The sequence below is a fragment of the Mustela nigripes genome, chromosome 4 (assembly GCF_022355385.1).
Source record: "Mustela nigripes isolate SB6536 chromosome 4, MUSNIG.SB6536, whole genome shotgun sequence".
Taxonomy (NCBI): Eukaryota; Metazoa; Chordata; class Mammalia; order Carnivora; family Mustelidae; genus Mustela; species Mustela nigripes.
This window is the reverse complement of record NC_081560.1, coordinates 160,547,641-160,573,502: the sequence shown is the minus strand read 5'-3', so window position 1 is coordinate 160,573,502 and position 25,862 is coordinate 160,547,641. Positions and strand designations below refer to the sequence as shown.

The 25,862-nt window shown below is 40.8% G+C and overlaps 2 long non-coding RNA genes and 1 other non-coding gene across 3 annotated transcripts; 2 read left to right on the top strand and 1 right to left on the bottom strand.

Moving 5' to 3' along the window:
• Positions 1-1,362: 1,362 nt before the first annotated feature.
• LOC132015342 (uncharacterized) lies at positions 1,363-3,205 on the bottom strand. The gene is made up of 3 exons (XR_009403625.1): positions 2,747-3,205; positions 2,444-2,607; positions 1,363-2,278 (listed from the first exon to the last, which is right to left on the bottom strand). It is a non-coding gene; the product is annotated as an uncharacterized LOC132015342 (long non-coding RNA).
• Positions 1,427-1,516, top strand: LOC132017085 (small nucleolar RNA SNORD88). Its single transcript, XR_009404162.1, has one exon. It is a non-coding gene; the product is annotated as a small nucleolar RNA SNORD88 (small nucleolar RNA).
• Positions 2,647-23,552, top strand: LOC132015343 (uncharacterized). The gene is made up of 3 exons (XR_009403626.1): positions 2,647-2,734; positions 4,208-4,265; positions 22,102-23,552. It is a non-coding gene; the product is annotated as an uncharacterized LOC132015343 (long non-coding RNA).
• Positions 23,553-25,862: the final 2,310 nt, after the last annotated feature.

Genomic DNA, 25,862 nt, shown 5'->3' with positions numbered 1-25,862 from the left:
AATCTTCCACATTTGCACCGAAGATCAGGCTTTCCTTGGGCTGATCCGGCCAGTGACTGAGTGCAGCACAGATCATAAGGCAAGCTCCTTCCTAGGAGGACTCCTGGTCATGGCAATTTTGGCTTGAGCATTCCCAGTAGTCTTGCCAAATCCTCCTTAGACTGTACAGCAGCCTAGGACAATTCCACCAACCTCTCCGCATCTCTTTCACTGCTTTTAACTTCCATCTATCTGATGGCTCTCCCTGGTTCCCTCCTCATTCTCTCATAAGTGTTTCCTATAATAAAATTCTTGCACATTTAATGTCACCCTAACAACTGCTTTTTAGAAGGCCCAGACTAACATGAAGATATTTCCTTTGAAAACATATATCTTGTCAGGACCTCACTTGGAGTTTCATAGCTGTTGTATTATAATGTAGCAGGCAACACTTCCCGTTCGATATCCACTTATGCTACTAATCATAGGATGAATAAATGATATGGTAAGAGGGAATACTAGGGAAAACGATGAGCTTTTACTTTACAGTTGTTGTTGTTCAAGCCACTCTAGGTTTTGTCAAAATATATGTCTAATTTGTATAAGTATAAAGCTGAAATTTTAGTAAGGATTATCACAGTGGGTGCTCAATGTGTGAGTGGGAACATTATATATGCAAATCTGTCTGAGTGGGCAACTGGTCTTGTAGGGTCTTGAGTGAAGGGGTTGTTACATGCTACCTTAAAATTTCAAAGCTACCTCAACCCCAATATCAGCATTTTCCATTATTTACATGTTCTTCCTTTCCAATCCCTTCTCATTTTTCTCTTCTGTCTTTTCACTGTATTTCTTGTAGTGCCACTGCTTGATAGTTGCTAAAAGGCAACAGTGGAAGCAGACTACAAAAATAGAAAAGAGGAGTGGTTATTCTGCTTTTATCTGAAACTGGTAAGTTGTTTAAAGCTACCCCAAAGAAGGCAGAATAAAAGTAGCTTTTTATACTTGTTCTCCAGAATGTCAAGTGTCTCACATCCCTCTCTCCTCCTTTTTTTGAGAAGTAAAACTTCTGATTGGAATATTTTTATACAAAGGTGTGGGGAAAACACCTGTACCAAATTTGTATTTTGATAATATCCTGACAAAAAAACAACAAAAACAAGAAACAACGCTTTGCCAAGGAAAAGAATTCCTTTCTGTAGTTTGTATCAAAGACGGTCATTTGTCAAAATGTGACAACATGCCTTTGTCTTCATTATAATAGCAGGCAACTAAGAAAGGTTTACTGCGGTCAATTTATTTCCCTATATTAAAAAGAACTGTAGCAGATATGTAAAATAAATAGTAGAGAGAAGAAATAAAATAATTAAACGGCCACTCTTCAAATATTATCATTCTTAATTCTGATGTATTTTTTCTATGCATAATTTGTTTTTACAAAAATATTACCTCGCCCCCATGATATCTAGCCATGGGCTCTGACCTCCCCTGAGGACGCTGTGCCCCTAAGACCTCTGACACCTAGGGATCTGAGAGGTTCTGTTCTGGGGAGGTGCTAGTGTGGCTATTTCCCCACCTGATGGCCTCTGCGAAAAAAAGAAAAAGGAAAAAAAAATGACCAAAGTGGATATTCACACTTCATTATTTGATGGCTGGTTATAGTTAACGGTGACATTAAGGTCGAAGTATTTGTTCTTAATTCTAAAGGAACAGAAGCCAGGAGACACAACTGATTTGGTGGAAAGTCCAAGATAATCGTTGTCAGGCTTTTATTACCGCCAGAGGCTATTTGCCAATAATGACAGGCCTGGAGTCGTTTGAGCATCTTGACTTTACAAGTGCCTGACAGGAGTTAAAATGTTTCCCAGCGCCCACGGTCAGGGCCAGTTCCCTCAGTTAACCGGGGGTCGAGGGCAGCAAGAACCCTCCATGTGCAGAGTCAAGGGGCAGGAGACCAAGAGAAATTGCAAGACACCCGGTTAACGATGGTGACCGTGGCACACGGTTCGGATCTCTGTCCACCGCAGAGACCACGGTGGCTGTGGCTTGGCCCTACACCATGGGCAACAACGCTGAGCTGAAGGTGAACGCCCTTGCAGAAGTGGCCTTCCAGCTGCAAGCACCAGGGGCTTGGGGGTTTTTCTAAATGGAAGCATTACGGAGGAAATTTAAAGCACTGGCTCCACAGACAAACTGGGGGATCAGGTCAGCTCCAAGACGAGATGCATTAAGACAAATCACTCGCCCTCTCCTGGCTTCAATTTTCCCATAATGGAAACAATACCATGTCTTCCTCCTGGACCTGTTGTAAAGAAAGGATTTAAAAGGCACGGGAAAGCGGGTGTTGGGCACAATACATAACACGTAACACCCGTTACAAGTAGGCGGTGGTAAACAAAACGCCCAACCCTACTACTCCACCGCCAGCGTCTCTACGGGACCAGCTTCCGGAGCCCCTTCACCTCACCGAGCGCAAATCCCTCCGCGTTCGCGTCACTTCCGGGAGACTCTGGTGGCGACTCCACGAAATACCCGGATGTAACTATGATGGCTGCCATCAGTGGGGGATCGCAGTGGAGTTCGAGTTAAGAGCTGCCCGGAAAGCGCTCAGAGTTGGGGCTTCAAGGAGGCCTGTCAAAGAACAAAAGATGAGATTACTGGGGCGGCAAGGTGCCCCAAACGGCCTGGGAACTGCGCCTCCGCACTTCCTGTTAACTTGCCGCCAAGTTTTTCTAGAGGAGTCGCTCCTTTTGGCCGGGTGGGGACTCACTGGTTCCTTGGGCCTTTCTTCTGTGCCGGATTGTAGTTTCCGTCACTCCGCTTAGTCTCGGAGTTGCGCGGGCAATGCGGAAGCTGGCCGCGGAGGAAGGGGCGGGGCAGAGACTAGGACGCAGACAGGTGGGGCGCGGTGGGAAATTTGGAGCGGCAGAGGTGTGGGGCGTCCCACTAAGTGCAGGTAGCCTCAGGCCGCTGCCTTCATTGGAATCTGGTTCCCGTCTTTTTGGCCGGATGCACCTTACCATGGGTCTCTCATACTTGGTCATAGGGGTCTTCCCTGCTGACGCAGCCATACTCAGCATTAGATTGATTTCGAATACTATCCAGGATGTGTGTAGTGAAGTATGCGATTGGTTAAAAAAAAAAAAAAAATCCCAAACATAAGAAAACTAAACTGTTGGTTTTAAGTTTCAGAATTCATAGGGATACTTCTCATGTTGAACATTGGGTTGATTTTCTTTTAAAGTTTAAATTTGGATAATAAGTTAGTGCTTGTGAGATTTTTTAACAAAAGCATTCTTAAAACAACTGGTATGAGAAAATATGCTGATATTTAAAATAGAGAATTGTCGCACTTTGGTACTGTGCAGTTGTCATGAGTGAAACAGCAGGACACCAGAACTGGACCCCATGATAAGACTTTTAATTGCAAGAGGCTTCTGCAAATACAGTAATTCTAAATACAGATATATTCATTTCAGTTAGTTCTCTTTGCAGAGTGGCCCATAGATTTTGTCTTCAGGTGAGACAGGAACAAATGTGAGTTGATTGGTTAATATTTCCCAGTAGTTAAAACTACTTTTCAAGTGCTTAACTGTGTATTTTTTGCATTCAGAATCTCAGCTAAAACCAATTTGTCTGAAATATGTAATGAACTCAATGTAAACTATACATATAGAATGTTATTTTATAACAAAAATATAGAAATAAATATGTAAAAACAGTTGATTCTATAAAACACAGTGTGCCATAACTTGGATTTTCACTTAAATTCCCAAAATTAGAAGAGCTGACCAGAAAGGCTTAAAAAAGAAATGTAGACATGTACTCCTTCTCTAAACATGCCATTGTTTGAACAGAAAACAAAATGACATTAGAAAGTACCTGGGATATGCTTTTATAGTTATACTATATGCAAGGCACTGAATTGATAATGAAAGAGAAAATGCTTTACAAAATATAAATTAATAATGGATTATGAACAGTTAGTACTCTCACTCTTTGGACCAAATCAAGTTTAACCTCCAAAACTTGTGGTTGTTGTACAAGTATTATATACCTGGTTGTAATTGTGTTTTATAGAAAGCAAAAATAAATGAACTGTTTAACATTTGAATATTTGTTCTTGTTGTTTCAGAGTGTATTTATAAATGCATTTGAACACAGTGGAGTCCTAAGTAACTTGACAATCATAGTTGGTGTCAATTCTTATTTTTTGTATGGTTTTTTGCAGGTAGATCTACTGGGTTCTTGGCACAGTACCATATGGACCTGGACAAAGCATTGTTAAGGTGGAAATTTTTATTGTATTAATCAGTTCAAACATTTGACCACTCTATTTATTTTTCAGTATTTTAGTCAAATAACTAGATGTGGGCTTCATATAGTGAGCAAAATTTTAGGATAATTGGTCACTTTAAATTTCCTACCAAATGTAAATTTTGATCTCAGTTAAGTTTTACAGAGCGCCAACTATATGCCAAACTCTGTGTTAAGTCCTATATATACATTCTCTTACTCAATACAGTATCATGAGTTGATCTGTTAAACTCATTTTTTTACAGTGGAGAAGCTGAGGCATAGAGGGATTAAGTTCCTTGTCCATGGTCCCAAAACTGGAGCCATATTCTAGAGCCTTTATTTCCATATATCAGAAGACTTTGGTAGAAGAATAAGAATAGAAGTTAGAACCTGGACTCGTACTACCTACCCTGCTTTCTAATTTAGGGCAGGTTATTTACCCTCTCTGAATTTCATTTTCCTCTCCTATAAGCAATGAACACTTTTAACTATTATATTTTACTGAATTGTGAATCATCAAGAATCCTTAAGAGTGCCTTCACCATTGTCTCCCATATTTTCTTCCAAGCCTCCAACACTGTTCTGTGAGTTTTGATGCACATACACAGGCAGTGACAACTCTCCCTGAGTGCAGCCTGGTCTGACCACATTGTAAGATGTGGCTGATTTTACAGTGTCAAAATGTAAAATAATGTGCATCTTGGAATTGATAACATAGTAGATGATCTCTGAGCTCCTTTCAATCCCAATTCTATGACATTTGTGACAGTCTTATTGCTGGTTTATATATATTTTTAATATGAATGATTCAAGATAAAACAAGCTTCTTGGCCCTGGAAAAGCAGGAACCATTCTTGTCTTTTTCATTTCTAAATCTTTAGTACCCAGAACAGTGCCTGGCATGTAGTAAATGCTCAGTAAATATTTGATGAATGGATTCAGCAAATCTTAATTTTACATTACAAATACAACTTCCTAAAAAGTTATGCTTGACTTGAATTTGTCATAAAACAGAACAGTATCAACAATGCAACAGTGGTCTTTGTTTCCAAATATTTTTTCTGTGCATTATTGATTGTCATCAAGTGTGTGGTACATTTGTTCTCTGAAGAGATATAGAAAAAATGGACATGCTGGCATCAATTTTTTAACAAGGCATCAAACTTATTTAAACTAGCAGAAGTATAGGAACACTGATGAATTATATAGAGATTTTCATTTTAACAAAAGTTGGCATAATGTTATTTGATATGAGGTCTGTACTTTCAGTTAGAACCAGAAAGGGTACACAGTAATTATTGCAGAGTTCTAGACTATTCTCTGGTAATAATCAGTTAAATGTTCTGCTGTGGCCAGAAAAGCCAACATGTGAAGGATCATCAAAAAAGGATTTTGAGGGGCGCCTGGGTGGCTCAGGTGGTTGAGCCGCTGCCTTCGGCTCAGGTCATGATCTCAGGGTCCTGGGATCGAGTCCCACATCGGGCTCTCTGCTCAGCATGGGGCCTGCTTCCCTTCCTCTCTCTGTGATCTCTTCCCTTCCTCTCTCCTACTGTGATCTCTCTCTGTCAAATAAATAAATAAAATCTTTAAAAAAAAAAAAAGGATTTTGAAAAATCAACAAAAAATATCTTACCTTGAAACAACACAATGGTCTTTCTAAACATGAAGGTACAGACATTTATTTTATATTCATGAAGGATAGATCTAGAATGTTCAAAATAACTTAAATCCTTAAATATTACTATAGATATTATTTTCCTTACATAATTCTGGAAAAACTATATGCCTACATACTTAACTTTTAAAGACTAAAATAAGTAACTAGTAAAGTTTACATAGCTACTAACATTTCTGCCACTAAAATAAAGCTCTCCATCATATTACAGCATATAGTTACTGGATGAACATTAACCACTAACTTTTCTCAATTTCCACTGTCAATTTGCTTTTCTCAGGGCACCTTTTCATAGAAAACAGTTTTTATTCTTTGTAAGTCATAACCTGTGCAATAATGAGGAGGGAGTAATTTTCACTTCTCTTAATACTTACTCCCTTGCATAGGATGTGTCAGTGTATCCTTTCTCAAAGCCCCAAACTCAAAGAAGAGTAAGACCAAGGGCCCACAAGACATTACTAGTTCAAATGGAATAATACATTTTATGAGGTTTTTATGAAAGTTTCTGTGTATCGATTAAAGGCTTATTCCTCTACAGTTTTAGAGAATTGAAAGAGGAGTGATATTTATCATTAAATTTGGGACAAATATGTTCACTGAGTTCAATAACTGAAGAATTTTTTTTTAAGTACCTAATGGTAATGCTTTGTACCACCTCAAAAAACTTTTTCTTTAAAATTTCTACTATTTTCATCTCTTTTTCCCCTCCATTTCTTTGCTTTCCTATAAATAAATCACAGTTAAATGCCCTCTTCCTGAGCTGCCAACCTCCCCCACTCCCTGCCAGCTGTGATTTTATATGACTTCATCTAGGATAAAATCTTAGGATACATTTATCTTGTTTTGTATATTTTCTCCACATGTTTAAGAATTTATATCAAGTATGTATGACTTGGAAAATCTGACATTTGGATAAAACAAATATAAATCAAAATAATAAAATCAGGCATGGTACACTTGAAACTAGAAACAAAATTTTAAAATGTTCTCTGGTTGTTTACCTATAGCAAAAGTGAATGTATATGTGTAAGTATCACATTTAAACACTAGGGCAAGTAAATCTCTCAGAAGTTTTTAGAGAAGGAATACAAATGGAATGTTGCTAATTCATTATTGTATTAGTTTGGTATTTTGAGGGTTAAGGATTTTACAAGTTCATTTAGCAACCTTATTCTTCAAATCCTGATTTTTCCCTTTGAATTTTCAACCATGACTTTTTTTTTTTTTAAGATTTTATTTATTTATTTATTTATTTGACAGACAGAGATCCCAAGTAGGCAGAGAGGCAGGCAGCAGGGGAGGGAGGGGAAGCAGGCTCCCTGCTGAGCAGAGAGCCCGATGTGAGGCTCAATCCCAGAACCCTGAGATCATGACATGAGCCGAAGGCAGAGGCTTTAACCCACTGAGCCACCGAGGCGCCCCTCAACTGTGACTTATTTTAATAGAGATTGTTTAGAAATAATATGCTGCAAGTTGGTGAAGAAATACTGCATCTCCTTTCTAATACTTACTAAAAAATCAATTTTGGGGGGTGGAGGGATGTGGTGACTGGGTGATGGACATTAAGGAGGGTATGTGTTGTAATTAGCACTGGGTATTATATGAGGCTGATGAATCACAGACCTGTACCCCTGAAACAACTAACACATTATATGTTTTAAGAAAATAATTTTTAAAGTAATCTCTACATTCATCATGGGTCTTGAACTTGCGACCGCAAGATCAAGAGTCAGATGCTCCACCGACTGAGCCAGCCAGGCACCCCACAAATCTTTCTTTATAGTTAGAACTTAAAGGGTTGATGACTCATTTTCATAAGCGGAAAATTCTTTTTATGCTTTGTCTTCTAGTTTGGTGATTGTAAGAAGTCTCTTGTTTAACTAATGACATTTAGGAATGCATGCATAAACAGGGCTGAGAGACAGACATGAAAAGATCACTCACTACACCTGGCCAACCCTGGAAGTACCTATATGAGAATGACATTCAAACACATAAGTGCAAGGAAGGATGACCTGTACAGTGGTGAAAGTATGTATAGGGTAGAGAGAGACGCAGGTGATCCTTTTAGAGGTCTGGAGAGCATGTTAAAAGGGGGAAAAGGGCTTCATAGACTGGATAGCCAGTCTCCTTTGAGGAAGCATTCTAAATAATTTGGTGTCTGTGTCTTTTAATAGGAACAGTATTAACATAGGGCAGGACAGTTTATCACTGTACTGGACTCCTAAGCGATGTAAATATTTAGCGTCCTTGGCTCTGTCGTCTTTTTGTACCAACTAGCCTCAGTTGGGACCATGAGGAGAAGTTGGCTTTCTTTCTTTTCAGTTCTGATATTTATGCATGCTCACAGTCAGGCTGCATTGCTTTCAGATGCTTTCTGTCCATGTATGTCATTCTCATTCATTCGCTGCATTCTCCAAAGACCCAATGTTAAGCCATGTGGTAACCAGGTGATATCCTGGTCTCTTGATTGCTTGAACTTCTCAAATTCAATGACCTTTGCCTTTTCTATAAAGCCACCCATTTCCTGGACCTTGTCATCACTTATGTTCAATTTCACCCTTAAAACCTTAAAATAAACTCTTCTACTTTCTGCCCATCTCCCCAGCTTCCTAATTGAATGACTTCCAATGCATCAATACTTGAACTTCAAGAACTTCAGGCCCTTGACTTTGCTACTCTCCCTACCAGTTTCTTCTCCTTTTCACTTCCCATCACTCCAACCACTGCACTCTTGCACTCTTGTCCTTCTGTTAAACCTTTTCAAGAAAACCCAACTGTAGGTCAGAAGTAATAATAGTAGCTAACATGGGGCACCAGGTGGCTCAGTGAGCTAAGCTTCTGCGTTCAGCTCAGGTCATGATCTCAGGGTCCTGGGATTGAGCCCCACATCAGGCTCTCTGCTCAGCAGAAAGTTTGCTTCCCCCACTTCTCTGTCTCTCTGCCTACTTGTAATCTCTGTCTGCCAAAGAAATAAAATCTTTAAAAATAATAATAGTAGCTAACATATACTGTATACTTGTATTCCCAACACTTCTCTAAATCTTTCTAACAGCCCTATGAGATAGGCATTACCATTCTTTTCATTTTGCAGATGAGAAAACTAAAACACAATTTCTATCTACTAAGTGGTATCTCTACAATATGAACCCAAGTAGTTTGCCCCCAGAAACCATGCTCTCTATGACCACTTTAGACTACTTTCCAAATCAGCTGTCTTCTGTGCTTCCATGCTTGGACAGCTGAGCTGTTTTAGGGACCGAGAATGGGCTTGGCTAGTTGGACAGTGTTGAAAGTTCTCACCTTAGCCCTTGGTTCAGTAACTATCCTCCTGGTTAAGTTTCAAGCCAAGCTGGGAAGCATAGAGGGAAGTAAAGTGATTGAGTATTTAATGCCCTCAGCTACTTCTGGGTGTCTGTAGCCAGAGGGACTGGAGAACTAAAGAGAATATTTATCCGTGTGGGAGTTGGACATGACTAATAACCTCTACTTGATGACCAGGTAACTACTGAACTTGAGAGACTGAACTTGGCTTTTTCTGCAACAGGGTAGACAGGAGGGAGAGTCCTCCATCTGTTTTGAGAAACAGTCACTCTCGCTGTTTTTTCTTCTGGATTTCTTACTTAGGTGTTCTCTTTTTGTCATGGATTTGTTGACCCTGGTGTTACCGCTCTAAGAGACAGGATCAAGCTTTTGAAAGCAGATTGCTTCAGTTACTGGGCCTACCTGTGTAGCCCTCTAAGTAGTTATTTTAGGGCTTTGGTGGTTCCCTGTACAAAAAAACCCTGCCTGTTGCCATTCTCAGGTACTTAAAAGGCAAACTTTTATTTTCTATGTATTTAAGATGATACCAGTGACTTCTTATCTTTAACATTAAATACACCAAAATTTCTGTATGTACTACATATGGAAATTTTATCTTCACCATGATTCTGAACCTGAATTTAAGTTACGCAATTTCAAGAGAGAAGATAGCCTCTAGTGAAGTAGGGATTTTTCTTAGAAACCCTTTTCTGCTTAAAAGACTTTCTAGAGAAAAGAAAAGCGTTGGAGAACATTAGTAGTCCAACAAATTTATATTCATGACTTTGCCTGGCAATTCTTCCCTGTTTCCCATTTTCCACAGGAGCTGTTTTAAACTTCTGCCCACCCAAGACCGTCCCCATTCTGTCCACCAATCCCTGTACTCCTTCACTCAGCAGATTATTTTACTTCTCCTTTTCTTGGAGAAAATAGAAACAATAAGATGGAATCTTTCTCAAATTAGTACCGCCAAACCATCAAACATACTTAATTGGTACCCAGTCTTCGTTCTTCCCTCCTTTCACAATGGAAAAAGTAACCCTCTTCTGATGAAAGACTCTGGCTCCCTTCCCAGTCCTGCTTCCTAGTGCAGGTGTTCTTTACTGATCAATGGCTCCTTCCCATTGGCATTTAGGTATTTTCAAGTTTCTTCTATCTTAAAAAAATAAAACCTTCCTATAGGAACTCCTCATTCTCTATTCTGTATCTTCTTCACAGACATGGTTTGTTTATTTATTTATTTATTTTTAAAGATTTTATTTATTTATTTGACAGGCAGAGATCACAGGTAGGCAGAGAGGCAGGCAGAGAGAGAGAGAGAGAGGAGGAAGCAGGCTCCCTGCTGAGCAGAGAGCCCAATGCGGGGCTCGAGCCCAGGACCCTGGGATCATGACCTGAGCCGAAGGCTCAGTTTAACCCGCTGAGCCACCCAGGCACCCCTGGTTTATTTATTTTTTAAATTAACATATAATGTATTATTTGTTTCAGGGGTACAGGTCTCTGATTCATCAATCTTACACAATTCACAGCACTCACCATAGCACATACCCTCCCCAAAGTCTATAGCCCAGCCATCCCTCTCCCTCCCAACCCCCTCCCCTCCAGGAACCTTAGTTTGTTTCCTGAGATTAAGGGTCTTATGGTTTGTCTCCCTCCCAAGTCCCATCTTGTTCAATTTTTCCCTCCCTTCCCCCATGACCTCCCCCAACCCTGCTTCTCAAATGCCTCATATCAGAGAGATCATATGATAATTGTCTTTCTCTGACTGACTTACTTTGCTTAGCATAATACCCTCTAGTTCCATCCACGTCATTGCACATGGCAAGATTTATTTTTCAGTGGCTGCATAGTATTCCATTGTATGTATATACCACTTCTTTATCCATTCATCTGTTGATGGACATCTGGGCTCTTTCCATAGTTTGGCTATTGTGGACGTTGCTGCTATAAACATTTGGGTGCATGTGTCCCTTCGGATCACTATATTTGTATCTTTAGGATAAATACTCAGTAATGTGATTGCTGGGCCGTAGGGTAGCTCTGTTTTCAACTTTTTGAGGAACCTCCATGCTGTTTTCCATAGTGGCTGCACCAGCTTGCATTCCCACCAACAGTATTGGATGGTTCTCCTTTCTCCACCAACAGTATTGGATGGTTCTCCTTTCTCCGCATCCTCACCGATAGCTGTCGTTTTCTGAATGGTTAATTTTAGCCATTCTGACTGGTGTGAGGTGGTATCTCACTGTGGTTTTCATTTGTAATTCCCTGATGCCGAGTGATGCTGAGCACTTTTTCACGTGACAGACATGGTTTATGAAAGACTTGTCTCTATCCATTGTTCCTTACTTTGTATTCCTATTTATTCTCCAGCCAACTGCAATATTTTACCTCAACTGAAACTATCAGTTGCAAAGGTCTCCAACTACACTCTGTTTCTAAATCCACTGTGCACTTCCAGATCTTATCTGACTTGACCTTTCTTCAACAAATGACACTTGAACCACTCTCTTCTCACCAATCTTCTCTTTCTTGGCTTCTGTAACACCATTGTTTTTCTGGTATCAGATAACTTACTTCTCCAGTCATTCCTTCTTAGAATCTTTAGGGGCATCTGTTCATTTTCTTTCTCATTCTCTTACTCAGGTCTTTACTAAGCATCTCTTACACTCCAGGCACTCTACTAGGTGCTGGTGATAGAATCTGACATAAAATCTGGAGTCTTTCTCCAGAAAAATGCACTTCCAAACATAAGTCAAAATTTAGCATATGTTTTCAAGCATTTCATGATCCCTAAATACCTGTTCATCACTGTAGATTAAGAGACCTTGCCTTGGAAATTCTAATTGCCTTAGTAGAAGCTTTTACAAAAACATTAAAAAGAAAACAACCTGATTAAATTTAAAAGAAAAGGCTCAGAAAATGAAAATGAAGGCAGTTTTTCCCAGAGGAGAGATTTTGTAACCATTGGACACTTCCTCTAAGATGGTAAGATTAAACCAGTTCTTCCAATGTAATATTTGTGGACAAGCAACTGTTTCCCTACTCTCCAACCCTCCACTCCTATATGCCTTTCTTGGTGTCACAAGAATAGAATTCAGGAAAGTCTTAACTCATCCTTAAAAAGGAGAAAATGGGGGCGCCTGGGTGGCTCAGTGGGTTAAAGCCTCTGCCTTTGGCTCAGGTCATGATCCCAGGGTCCTGGGATCAAGCCCTGAGTTGGGCTCTCTGCTTGGTAGGGAGCTTGCTTCCCCCTCTTTCCTCTGCCTGCCTCTCTGCCTACTTGTGATCTCTGTCTGTCAAATAAATAAATAAAATCTTTAAAAAATAATAAAAAAATAAAAAGGAGAAAATGAAATTCTAGAGTTGGTATTATTACTTTGAAATTAGATTGAATAGGATTCTAGTCTCTACTAGGGTTCAAATGATGCATAGGATGTCAGCTTCAGAGAATGGGGCAAGCAGGAGGCTGAGTAATTCCTCACCTGATGAAGCTATTTCCAGTGACCAGAGAAGGAAATGGTGCTGATGTTGATATCCTGTGGTCACAAGTAATAGAACAGTTACATTCTGGGTACTATCTTTTTTTTTTTTTTTTTAAGATTTTATTTATTTATTTGAGAGAGAGAGACACAGTGAGAGAGAGCATGAGCGAGGAGAAGGTCAGAGGGAGAAGCAGACTCCCCATGGAGCTGGGAGCCAGATGTGGGATTCGATCCTGGGACTCCGGGATCATGACCTGAGCCGAAGGCAGTCGTCCAACCAACTGAGCCACCCAGGCATCCCAGGGGTACTATCTTTTAATGCTATCCATAGTCTCCCACCAGCCTTGAAAATGTGTGTGTGCTGAGAAATCCACCTGTGTCTTCTCATTACATGTTTTTTTTCTTTTAAGATTTTATTTACTTATTTGACAGAGAGAGATCACAAATAGGCAGAGAGGCAGGCAGAGAGAGGGGGAAGCAGGCTCCCTGCTGAGCAGAGAGCCCAATATGGGGCTCGATCCAGGACCCTGAGATCATGACCTGAGCTGAAGGCAGAGGCTTTAACCCACTGAGCCACCCAGGCGCCCTCATTACATGTTTTTAAAGGAAGAATCTTTTAGTCACAGATTCCATATCAGAGTTCCTTTGATCACTGGAAAAAAAACAGGAAAAACAAACAAATGGTAAGGTTTGTGTTTCTTTTGGGACTATTGTGTATGAGATAAAATGTTCGCCTTTTTTTTTTTTTTCCCACCTAATACATGTATAGAGCACCCACTCCTGTGCTCAACACTGGGCATGTAATGCTGAGTAAAAATAGATAAAACCCCTGCTCACAAAGCTTATAGTTTGGTGTAACAGATCACCAGTAACCAGACAACCACACAGAAATATCAAAATGCAGATTTAACAGGTAGTAGGGTGAAGCAAGGTTATATGAGAGTCTGTATAACAAGAGAATTTGACTATGTTAGGAAAGTCTTAAAATGATGCTCAGGCTGAAGACCGACTAAATGTTATCTAGGTGAAGGAGGAAGAAAAGTGTTCCCTAGATAAAAGGGCTAGAATGTGCGAGGATCTCTGACAGGAGAGAATATTCAGGAAAAAGGTAGGAGAAAGGTTGGATGGCTACAGGGGAGAGAGGAAGAGGAAATGAGGCTTGAAGTTGGACTTGAGTTTTAAGAGGATCTCCTTGGCTGAGGTTGAAGAAAGGACGGGACCCAGGCAGAGGACAGGTGAGAAGACCAGTCACCCAGGTGTGAGATGATGGCTGGTGGGGATGGAAACATATGGGAAGAAGTCGATTGTATTTGGTAATTCATTCTGAGTTTCAATACTGGATTAAATTGTGTATATATTTTGCGAATATTTTAAGAAACTAGATTTTGATTTTTCCTTTTGGCAGTGAAATAAGAATTACTGGTTAAAAAAAATATATATATATATATATATGCTTTTAAAAAGTTATGGAAGACCACACTGGGACACAGGTTAGACCCTCCTTGAAGCTTAATATACACACTGAATATGAGAAACTCAAGCCTTGAATTGGAGAAAACTGAGTCAGGGACCTTCAAGATTCAGCCTCCAGATTGAAAAGAATCTCTATAATTTTAAGAATAAGACTAATATTTATTTGAGAGAGTGAGAGGTAGTTTGAGGGGAAAGGGGATGAGGGAGAGGGAGAAGGAGGAGGCAGATTCCCCACTGAGCACGGTAGTACCTTGGACTCCATCTCAAGACCCTGAGATCCAGACCTGAGTCCAGATCAAGAGTTGGACACTCAACCAGCTGAGGCACCCCAGCACCCCAAGAGTAAAACTAATTTTTATAACCAAATTTGAGATTATTTAGCTTTTTGGATGACTTAATGGAACATTATTTCATTAATATTTTAAGTGGTTCTCCCCCCCTTCTGTAACTGTACTTACCTGTAATTTAATGCATTGAATTTAAAGGCAAATTTAGATATGATTTTTTAAAGATTATATACCTATGGTAAAATTGTAGGGAGAGGGTGTTTATCTTCCCGAGCACATTTTCATGGTAGTGAAGGTTTGTTGTGTTTTTCAGTACGTGCAACCAGCAAGCTTTGAATAACAGGGACACTTACTGCGTCTGCCTGTCTGACTGAGTCTGTAGGATGTACAGTTGCTTCCTACTAATTGGTACAGGACAGTCCTAGATTACAGCACCGGGTGGGTTGGTATAATTAGCGGGATTTTTATTTTGGGTCCAACCTCAGGGCAGCCTTCAGGGTTGGTTGTCTCTGCTCACAGGCCTCATGATGTCATCAAGGACACAGACTCTTTCCAGCGCTTTCTGCCATCTTTCGTATTGTGTGGGGAAGTCTGTAAGTCTGATGTCAGCCTCAAGCTGTAGCAAGATGGCTATGGCAGTTAACAGACATCAGACCCAGACCCAGGCCTCCACTTCTCTGACGCTTCTCTGACACTCCACTTCTGTGACACCGCTTCTGAGGTTCCCATTCTGATACTGCGCATTGCATACTGCCAGGGGTCTCCATAGGCCTCTTTTGATAATGAACAAATTCCTCACTCATTGCTGGCTACTTCTGAGGACTTGTCCCAGGACCTGACACCCTTGCCAGTAGAATTCTACACTGAATAGATTGAATCTGTAGTTTTATAAATTCCATTCTCTAATGCAGTTGTATGCCTCCTGAGAGGCTTGACATTAAGGCCCTTTTCTTCTCTTTCCTACCACCCACCACAGTTCACTGATAAGGCTCCCACTCTTTATCCTGGACTTGCATAATTGGCTCAAAGAACCTAGATCAAAAATAAATTTCCCTCTTGTTCCCATTTTCCTAAGTACCTTTCTTCAAAGGTGTATTCCTTACCTGTCTCATTGTCTTAGGACTAGAATCTTTATGTTCTATTTTTTTAAAGATGTTTATTAGAGAGTGCTTGTGAGAGAGAGAGAGAGAGCGAGGGCGAGAGCATGCATGAGGGAGAGCAGGGGCAGAGGGAGAGGGAAAGGCAGACTCCCCACTGAGCAGGGAGCCTGACATGGGGCTCGATCCCAGGACCCTGGAATCATGACCTGAGCAGAAAGCAGATGCTCAAACAACTCAGCCACCCAGATACTCCCTAGGGTTCTTATATTCTGTTGTGATTTCCCTCAGGGATTTATCTTGGTTGTTATCTGAAATGGATATTAAACAAAAATTTTAATTCTAATTCCACTGAGAGGCAAAATGAAGTGGCCTTCCCCCTCTCTGCTCTGTTAAGGCTTGCAAAAACAGATGGCTTTGTTACCTGACTCCCTCCTTTGCTCCCTCAACAATCCTGTCTCTATTGCTTCAGGCTTCCTGTGGAAGGAGCCTCAGAGAAGCTTTTCTGTTATTCCTTAAGAGTTGTCCGCTCCATCTGCCATCCCCAGATAAAACCATTCTGCCTGTCTCCACAAATTCGGTGGCCAGAGCACAACCTCTCCATCATCCATATTTTACCTCAAAGGAGAATGCAGATGCTGATTTTATTGAACTTTGTCCCTATGCCTCAGATTGGCTGGAATGTTACTCTTTCAACTCTGAGCAACTATGCTTCTGATGAGGAAGGATGACCACGTTGATTTTGGGGAGACTAAAGCCAACTTAATTGCCAGCAACTCCATCCTGAACTTCCAGCTGATTGGGTCCGGTTACCTTGCTGGATCAGGTTTCTTGCAGGGACTTAGATCAAACGAGCTGACTTCATTTCTGGTGCTGGTCAATGTGTTTCTTTTGCCAGTTGAAGAATCCAAGTGGGCAACTGGCTGATTGGTACCTTTGGGGGAACTGAATAAGAGGGTATGCATAATTTTTATTCAGTTTAAAGAAATCCAGAGGTCCAAGTATTAAAGGTCTCACTTCCAGGAGTTTTGCAACCCTTGATGTAGGACTAAAGTTGGGCCTTTCATGGCTCAAAGATGCCCCATGGCTAGAAGCCCACAAAGAGGACTTTGTTTGAGACTACTTCCTTGTAGAAGCAGAAAAATCTCTGTCTGGCAAGTTAGCTTTTCATCTCTGTTCTTCTCTGCCGTGTGGATTTCTTATGGCATCATGGATTCACAGTGCTACTCAGCATCAGTGCTCCTCCCTGTTAATGGATCCTGAGGACATGGGCACCCTTTTTTAAAAACAAACTTACTAATATTCATATAATGAAATGCACACAAATGCACACCTGTATAACTTCCACCACAATCGAGATATAGAACATTAGCATTACCCTAAAATGTCTCCATGTGCTCTTTCCCTCTAAGTCCTCCCCCACCTAAGTCTCTGGCCCAAGCAGTTGTTGGGAGTAACACCCCTGAGATGACCTATCAATGTGGAATAAGCCTGTCTTTCCTAGAATTTCAAACAATTATAGTTATGGATTTCCCCCACTATCTGAAAGCATTCTTCTGAACTCTTTCATAAGCCAAAATGGTATAAAGCAAAGTAGCATTTACCTTTGATTTATAAGGAAGATTGCTTGAGTTCCCAGACCCAAAAAAGGATGCATCTTGCTAACGGAGGCACAAAATAAATCAGGACAAAGAAAATGCTCACAGACACAGTTCAGAGGTATGGTAGCTTGATGCTGAGATGCCGAGTATAGTTCTCGGGGAGGGAACTTGGCGGGGCCGCTCTTGCTACTGGGGGTATGGGCTGCCCCTGTTAACAGCTTGCTAAAAAACAAGCATTGAATGCTATTTTTGCTTTTCACCTCTTCCATGAAAGTGAATATCCTTTCTGGATTTCTTTGGGTTCGTGGAAAAAGGTACTCATGTGGGTCTTTCCTAAAAGCAAAGAAGTGTAACACAAACTTTCAAAAAGTGGGGGACATGACTAGAATGTATTCTATTTGGGGTCTGGCTTCTTTCATTCAGCGTTGTCTTAGAGGTTCATGCATGTTGTTTATGCATCTGTACTTGGTGTCTTTTTGTTTCTGTGTATTATTCCGCTGTGTGGATGCGCCGTAATTTGTCTATCCATTCACTGGCAATGGGCATTTGGATTGTTTCCCATTTGGGGCTAGCTTTTGTTTGGACACGTGTTTTCATTTGTCATGGGCAAATACCTAGGAGTAGAACACCTGGGTCACGTGGTAAGTGGATCCTTAAATTTAGAGTAAACTGCCAAACTGTTTACTCAGAGTGTGTCACTTTGTCTTTCCGGCGGCAGTATCTGAGAGTTCCTGTTCCTCCACATTCTCACCCATATGTAGTCATTTTAATGATAGCCGTGGTAGTGGGTGTGTAGTAATATTGCATCTTGGTTTTAATTTGCATTTCCTTGATGACTGCTGGTGCTGAGGATCTTTTTAATGTGCTTATTGGCTATACTTACATCTTCTTTTGCCAAGGGCACAAATATTGATGAGCAGCTGATTTTACTAGGCGGTGAGACACCCCATCTCATGGCCCACTTGAACTTCTAGAATGGGTGCCAGAGTTGCACTGTCCCTACCCAGCCGCACACCCTCTTGGCGCCCTACCTCCTCCCTTTCTCTAGGTTGAGGATCAATAAACTTATTATGTAAGGGCCCAATAATCAGTATTTTAGGCTTTGTAGGTCATGGCAACTTTGTCACAGCTCTTCAGCTCTGTCTGCTTGTAAAAGTGAATGAATGTGGCTGGGTGCCAATGAACTGTTACTTATAGATCCTGAAATTGCCCCCAAACTGTCTTTAGATTGTTTTTCAACCATTTAAAAAGGTAAAAATTATTCTTAGCTTGTAGACCTAAGCTTGCCAGACTCTGCTGTGGATGGTCCACACGATCTCACCCTGTCCTTAGTGTGTAGGAGTTGGAGTCCAGCTCCCCCACTTCCTGGTCTGTGTCCTTGGGTATCTCTGTCCCCCTCACTTTTTTTTTTTTTTTTTAAGATTTTATTGATTCATTTGACAGAGATCATAAGCAGGCAGAGAGGCAGGCAGAGAGAGAGGAAGGGAAGCAGGCTGAGCAGAGAGCCCGAGGCGGGGCTCAATCCCAGGGCCCTGAGATGATGACCCGAGCCAAAGGCAGAGGCTTTAACCCACTGAGCCACCCAGGTGCCCCTGTTCCCCTCACTTCTAAAGGAGACTTTCTGGAAGTCCCAAACAATGCTTCCACTTATATTTCATTGGCCAAAACTTAGTCACATGGCCGTGCTGGAGGCTGGAAAAGTCATCTTAGATACATGACTATGTGCCCAGCTAAAATTTTTGGTTCTGTTACAGTGGCTGAATGGGTTTGGGGGTAAGTAACGTGGTGTATGCTATACACCCCTTGTACACAGCCCTATCCGGTTATTCTCTGAGCCCTAGAATAGGCTCCTGAATTAAACCAAACACCCCTCTGTCACAGTCACCTGCGTGGGAGTTGCCTTGTGGAGCAATGATGTCTGTTAAGTTACGATGAAAAAGAGAAAAAACCCAACAGATTTTAAAGTCAGCATTGCTCAGTACTATCAGTGAAAACAGTTAGTGTGGACAAAAATGTCATCCCCCAAATCTTTAGAATGTTATCATTTCAGATCTCTTCTGTGATGTTCTATTTTCCGTACTTTTCCAAAGTTCTGGATCAGATTCTGAGGTTTCTTCTATTTCTGGTGATGACAATGCTTTGGTGAAAAAATGTCAGCATGGACTTTTTCTATCCTGCTGTTCAGTAAACATTCAAAATAAGGAGGTATGATTATTTTAAATATTTTTGCTTTGGGTTTTTTTTCCTCCCCTAAATGCTTCTCTCTATAGCACCTGACCTTTTAAAAAAATTGATAGTGGTGGGGCACCTGGGTGGCTCAGTGGGTTAAGGCCTCCGCCCTTGGCTCCAGTCATGATCCCAGGGTCCTGGGATCGAGCCCCGCATCAGGCTCTCTGCTCAGCAGGGAGCCTGCATCCTCCTCTCTCTGCCTGCTTCTCTGCCTACTTGTGATCTCCATCTGTCAAATAAATAAATAAAATCTTTAAAAAAAAAAAGTTGATAGTGGTAACATTTGAGTGGAGGGCGCCTTGGTTGACCATCTCCAGAGGATTTCACGGCAGACATCCTCTTATTCAAGATCTTTGACTGCCTGTCTATTATTTAAATAATATCTAGTTAGATACATGGGAAGCTCTTCCAAAGTCAGAAACACTCATGCCAAAATGGCTTCCACAGAGCACTCTCCTCTTCAAATGCCCATAGAAGAGGGCGTCCCAAACGTTTAGACATACCATATTAAAAATATTAGGGTGGAAATGGGAGCCTTAGATTATTTGGGTTTAGATGGTGAAGCCTTTCTATTTGGATTAAAATAACATCCTTTTATACTGTTATGGAACAAATAGAACATATTTTGTTTACGATTTATTTACTATGATTTTATCATGTTTCCAACGGTTGGCAAAACTGCTTTGCTTTTGTGGAAACAGTGAGAGCATGTGTTTGTCTGTTGGAATTCCCTCCTCTTAAAACATGAATACTTACTGTGGCTTTCATCTAGAACTCCTTTGAAGCATGGTGAAGATGTCAGTCTTCTACTTGATCTGAGATTTTTATTATCAGTAAAAAAAATAAACAAAATTGTATTTTTTAAATTTAAATTTAATTTATTTATTTAATTTAATTTATTTGACAGATAGAGATCACAAGTATGCAGAGAGGCAGACAGAGACAGAGAGGAGGAAGCAGGCTCCCTGCTGAGCAGAGAGCCCCATATGGGGCTGGATCCCAGGACCCTGAGATCATGACCTGAGCCGAAGGCAGAGGCTCAACCCACTGAGCCACCCAGGCACCCCAACAAAATTGTTATTTTTCCCAATTGTAAAAGTAATCCATATTTAGTATAGAAAAAGAATACAAAGTTACCAAAGAAAAAAAATAAAATCATCCCCAGTCCCACTACCTAACACTAACTAGTTAAACCCTTTGACAAACATCCTTTGAGATGATCAAGTTAGTTGTCTTTGAACCCATTAGTCATACCCAGTGGCCTACCCTAAAGTGATTTGTGAATAAGGGAGGGCTTTGAGCCTCTCTCTAATCCAAAGACTGCTTTCGCTTAGCACCTGGGAGGAATATCTATAAATCAGGAGTCTTCCTAAATGGACTCATGGCTAATACTGCAGCATAGACCCAAATAGTCCTTTATGTATTTCTCAAGACCCTTTGGAGAATGCGGTTTCTAGGATGGCACATTATTTTGTGATGCCATGATAACAGGATCAGTAGAATTTGTATTTCCTTAAGGGCATGAGCGATGTGTCCTTTGGCTGTGTGAAAGGAGGAAGAAAAGGCTGGAGTTAGAGGGTATAATCCCATCATCTCAGATTATCAGCCATTTCCCTGGTATCTGAAAATTATGAGGCACCTCTGTGAAGAGCAAAGAAAATATTTGCTGAACCACTTTCTTGCTTTCTGTGTATTGGGATGGGGTAGCGGTGGTGGCTGGCTAGGATGACTTCTGGGCAGTCATCTTTGTTTTCCCTCTAATGCCAAGCACAAAGCCGGAAGCCTCGTGGTCCAGTAGTAATTAGTAAGAGTATTTGTGGTTGTTAAGAATAATCAAGGTCAAGGAGCACTTCAGGACATATCGACACCAGCTCACGTCATATAGGCCACTTAACCACATAAGAGATAAGATCTTAGCCATGGTTGTCACCGCTCTTAGACACGTCGCTGGCCCAGTAAGTTGATTTCTAAGAACGGAGGCAGGTCCAGGAAGGATCTGCAGACTGACATGAGGACGTGGCTGGAATCTGTGGGCGCATGCCACCTAGCCCTGCACTTTTGTACTGAGGTGGCTTTCTGCTGCCAACGGATGTCTCTTCTGCTATATTGGGAACTTTCTGGAGAAGACACGCATGTACAGTAAAAGTGCTTTGTTTCTGCAGCAGCACACACACCCTGCCCTCCCCACCCCCCCGCCCGCCGCCTGCTTCAAAGTTGCCTCCAGTCCTTCTAAAAATTCATATTTGTTCTTGCTTCTCAGTCCAGATGTGCTTAATCTGAATCCTTTGGGCTTGAGGTCTAAATGATTTTTCTGTACCCTGTTATTTGAGAACACGGGGTTAAGCAGTGTCTTCAAGCTTTTTTTTGACTGTGACATAGTAGTTACAAATGTTTAATGACACAGTACTTATTCCTACTAGGGTACACATTCATCTCTTCTGTTCCCTTCTTTTCTATTCAGTTTGCTGACTCTGATCCACTAAGTCGATTTCATGACCCACTCCTGCTGAGTTAGAAAATTGAATTCAATGTAAACAATTTACAACTATGTAAATGTAAATGTAAAACATAAGCATTTTACAACTAGGAAGAATTGAACAGCATACAGAAAATAAAAATAAATGTAAATATAAAATATTTTAAAAAATAAAATGCCCCCTCTTTTTTTTCTCCTTTCAGATTGTAACCAATGTGAAGATTGTCAGAATTCACAGAAGCACAACATACGGCCTACCGGGGCTTTACTCTCGTGCGACTGAACAAGCAAAATCTTTGGGCTTCAGTTTTTCATCATCTATTACATGATGCTAATATTCCCCTTTACATTTCTTAAAAATTCTCAAATGAGGAGTGCCTAGGTGGCTCAGTCAGGTAAGTGTCTGACTCTTGATTTCAGCTCAGGTTTGTGGGATCTCAGGGTTGTGGGATCGAGCCCCACTGAACTGTGCACTCAGCAAGGAGTCCGCCTGTCCCTCTCCTTCCCACTCGCTCGCTCTCTCTCAAATAAATAGTCTTTAATGAGATGAAAACTGTAAGGAAGCTCTGTGAACTCTAAATTCATACACTCACATTAACTGTAACACATCAGTGTAATGCAATTAATATAATTATGTCCTTTTACATTAACTTTACTTGAAAATGTTTGGACATCCAGGCACCTCTCTCGTAACACCTGGTGCTTTCTGGTCATAACTTATACTCTCCTTGATCTTGGTGGATAGGCTTTAGAGGAAAAGGCACTGCAGAAATCATGTGAATGCAGATGTGAGTATCTGGTTCTTGCTCTTACATTCTGTCTTAGTTGCTTTCATATAAGAGAAAATGTCCTGGAAAAACACACCTGGGAGTACAATCTAGATCTTCGGTCTCTGAGATATCTTTGAGATATTTATTTATGTTAGAGAAAGAGAACATGGGGGAGAGATGGAGGAAGAGAGAATTTTTTTTTTAAGATTTTTATTTATTTATTTGACAGACAGAGATCACAAGTAGGCAGAGAGGCAGACAGAGAGAGAGGTGGAAGCAGGCTCCCTGTCGAGCAGAGAGCTGATGTGGGGCTCGGTCCTGGGACCCCAGGATCATGACCTGAGCCAAAGGCAGAGGCTTCAACCCACTGAGCTACCCAGGCGTCCCAGGAAGAGAGAATCTTGAGCAGACCCCCTGCTGAGTGCAGAGTGAGACTCCGGGCTCCATCTCATGACCCCAAGATCATGATGTGAGCTGAAACCAAGAGTCCAATGCTTAACCAACAAAGCCACCCAGGTGCCCCTCTGAGATATGTTTATTTGGGTTTTTAAAAAAGATGTTATTTATTTATTTGACAGAGAGATAGTGAGAGAAGGAACACAAGCAGGGGGAGGGGGAGAGGGAGAAGGTGGCTTTCCACTGAGCAGGGAGCCAGATGTGGGGCTTGAGCCTCGGACCCCAGGAGCATGACCTGAGCCGAAGGCAGACGCTTACCAATTGAGACACCCAGGCACCCCAGAGATATGCTTTTAAGCCTCATAACCAACACCCCCTGGTCATTGTTGGAAAAGTGTTTTATCATTTCAAAACATTGGGAAATGGTTAAAATATATTGTATTCTTATAATTTAATACTAACAACTCTCCTAACAAATATTTGGATATATTTTAATTTCATGAAAAATACTGTTATTGATGTATTTGGAGTAGAAAGTTACATAATTTATATACTGATCATGTAAATACGTATGTGTGTAAAGGTGCCAAAAGAAATTATTAGTTATGCCATTTTGCTTTATATTTTTTCATTTTTCAAGTTTTTGATGTTGACCAGTGAGAAAAAAGCAATGAGCACTGATAGACAAAAAAGACTCCTCCTAAGACCCCATAAACATTGGTATAATGGTAGCATCACCCTGCTTTGATGTATCTTGGAGACTGCCCGTTATCAGCTTACATAAATACTTTGTTCTTTTAAATCCCACTGTACTAGTAAAACAAAGTCCCCAAATGAGGAACATTTAAGTTGTTAAGTTGTTCTTAAGTTGTTAAGTTGTTCTTACTGGCAATAAATAATTTGTACCTATCTCATACAATATATATGCAACTCTGCCTGCAGGATAAAGTCCTAGAAGTGGGATTTCTGGTTAACATACTTTCGCATCTGTAGTTGTGAACCATATTGCCCAACTGCCCTTCCCAGAATTTGCTTCCTCAGACACTCTAATAAGTAAAGTAGGATAAGGCCTACCACCTCACCAACACCGTTCTCAAACTTCAAAATGAAGTTACGCATCTTTTCTTCAGAGACATCAGGATTTCTTTTCCTGGGAACTGCCTGTTAATATCATTCCGTGTTCATCTATTAAGAAAATTGGCTCTTGCCTGGAGATTAATTGCAAATACTTGGCCCATGTTGTTAATTAGTCTTTTAACTTTGATTATGGTGATTTTTGTCATGCAGAAAAAAAATTTAATTTTATAGTTTAATTTTATTGCTTCTAGATTTCTTATACATACTTAGGTAATCCCCTCCTTTAGGTCATAAAATAATTCTTCCAAGGGGCACCTGGGTGGCTCAGTGGGTTAAGCCTCTGCCTTCAGCTCAGGTCATGATCCCAGGGTCCTGGGATGGAGCCCTGCATCGGGCTCTCTGCTCAGCGGGGAGCCTGCTTCCCCTCTCTCTCTCTGCCTGCCTCTCTGACTACTTGTGATCTCCCTCTCTCTCTCTGTCAAGTAAATAAATAAAAAATCTTAAAAAATAATTCTTCTTTGAATTTTTAATGGGAGATCAATTTTATTTTTCCAGATGTCTACCCCAGATGACCCAACTCAATTTATTGAACAATCCATACTTTCCTCCACTGACTTGAGATGCTACCTTTATTATGTATTAAATTCCATATATGATTAGGTTTCTTTCTGGAATTTCTCTTGTTTCATTGAACTGTCAGCTCATTTGCCAGTAGTACAGTTACTTATTTATTACAGGTTTGTAATATATTTTAATGTGTCAAAGAGCTTGTCTCCCTTTGGTAGCATTTTTCAGAATTTTCCTTTTTATTCTTGTTGAATTCATTGTAAAAAATTGGCTTGTGAGGTTAATTTATAGATGAATATAAGAATTGTCACCTTTATCATGTTGATGCTTCCTGTCTTAAGAATATGGCCTGACTGGGGCACCTGGATGGCTCAGTCAGTTAAGCATGTCTTCGGCTCAGGTCATGATCTCAGGGTCCTGGGATGGAGCTCTATGCCTGGCTCCCTGCTCAGTGGGGAGCCTGCTTCCCTTCTCTCTCTCTGCCCATCCCTACCACTTGTGCTCTCTCTCTCAAGTAAATGAACAAAATCTTAAACAGATATGGCATAACCTGTTCAAGTATTCTTTTGTGTCACTCACAAGTATTTCAAGTTTTCTTCTTATCGATCTTGCACATGTCTTATGTTTATTGCTAGACATTTTATCTTCTTTTGGTGCCATTATAATTGATTGTATCTTTCATTAAATCTAACTGCTAGCTGTTTGCATATATGAAAGCTATTTTAATTATGCACCCAGTCAATTTATTGAATTCGCTTATTGTCTGTCATGGTTTTTCAGTTGGTCATCTTGGAGTTTCCAAGTGTACAATCATATCTACAAATAGTGGCCATTTTACTTCCTCCTTTTCAATTATTTTTTTAAGATTTTATTTATTTATTTATTTGACAGAGATCACAAGGAAGCAGACAGAGAGTGGGAAGCAGGCTCCCTGCTGAGCAGAGAGCCTGAGGCGGGGCCCTATCCCAGGACCCTGAGATCATGACCTAAGCTGAAGGCACCAGCTTAAGCCACTGAGCTCCTTCAATTTTTTAAAATATATTTATTTATTTATTAGAGAGCGAGAGAGATCACAGAGGGAGAGGAGAAGCAGACTTGCCACTGAGCAGAGAGCCCTATGTGGGGCCCAACCCCAGGACTGGGAGATCACAACC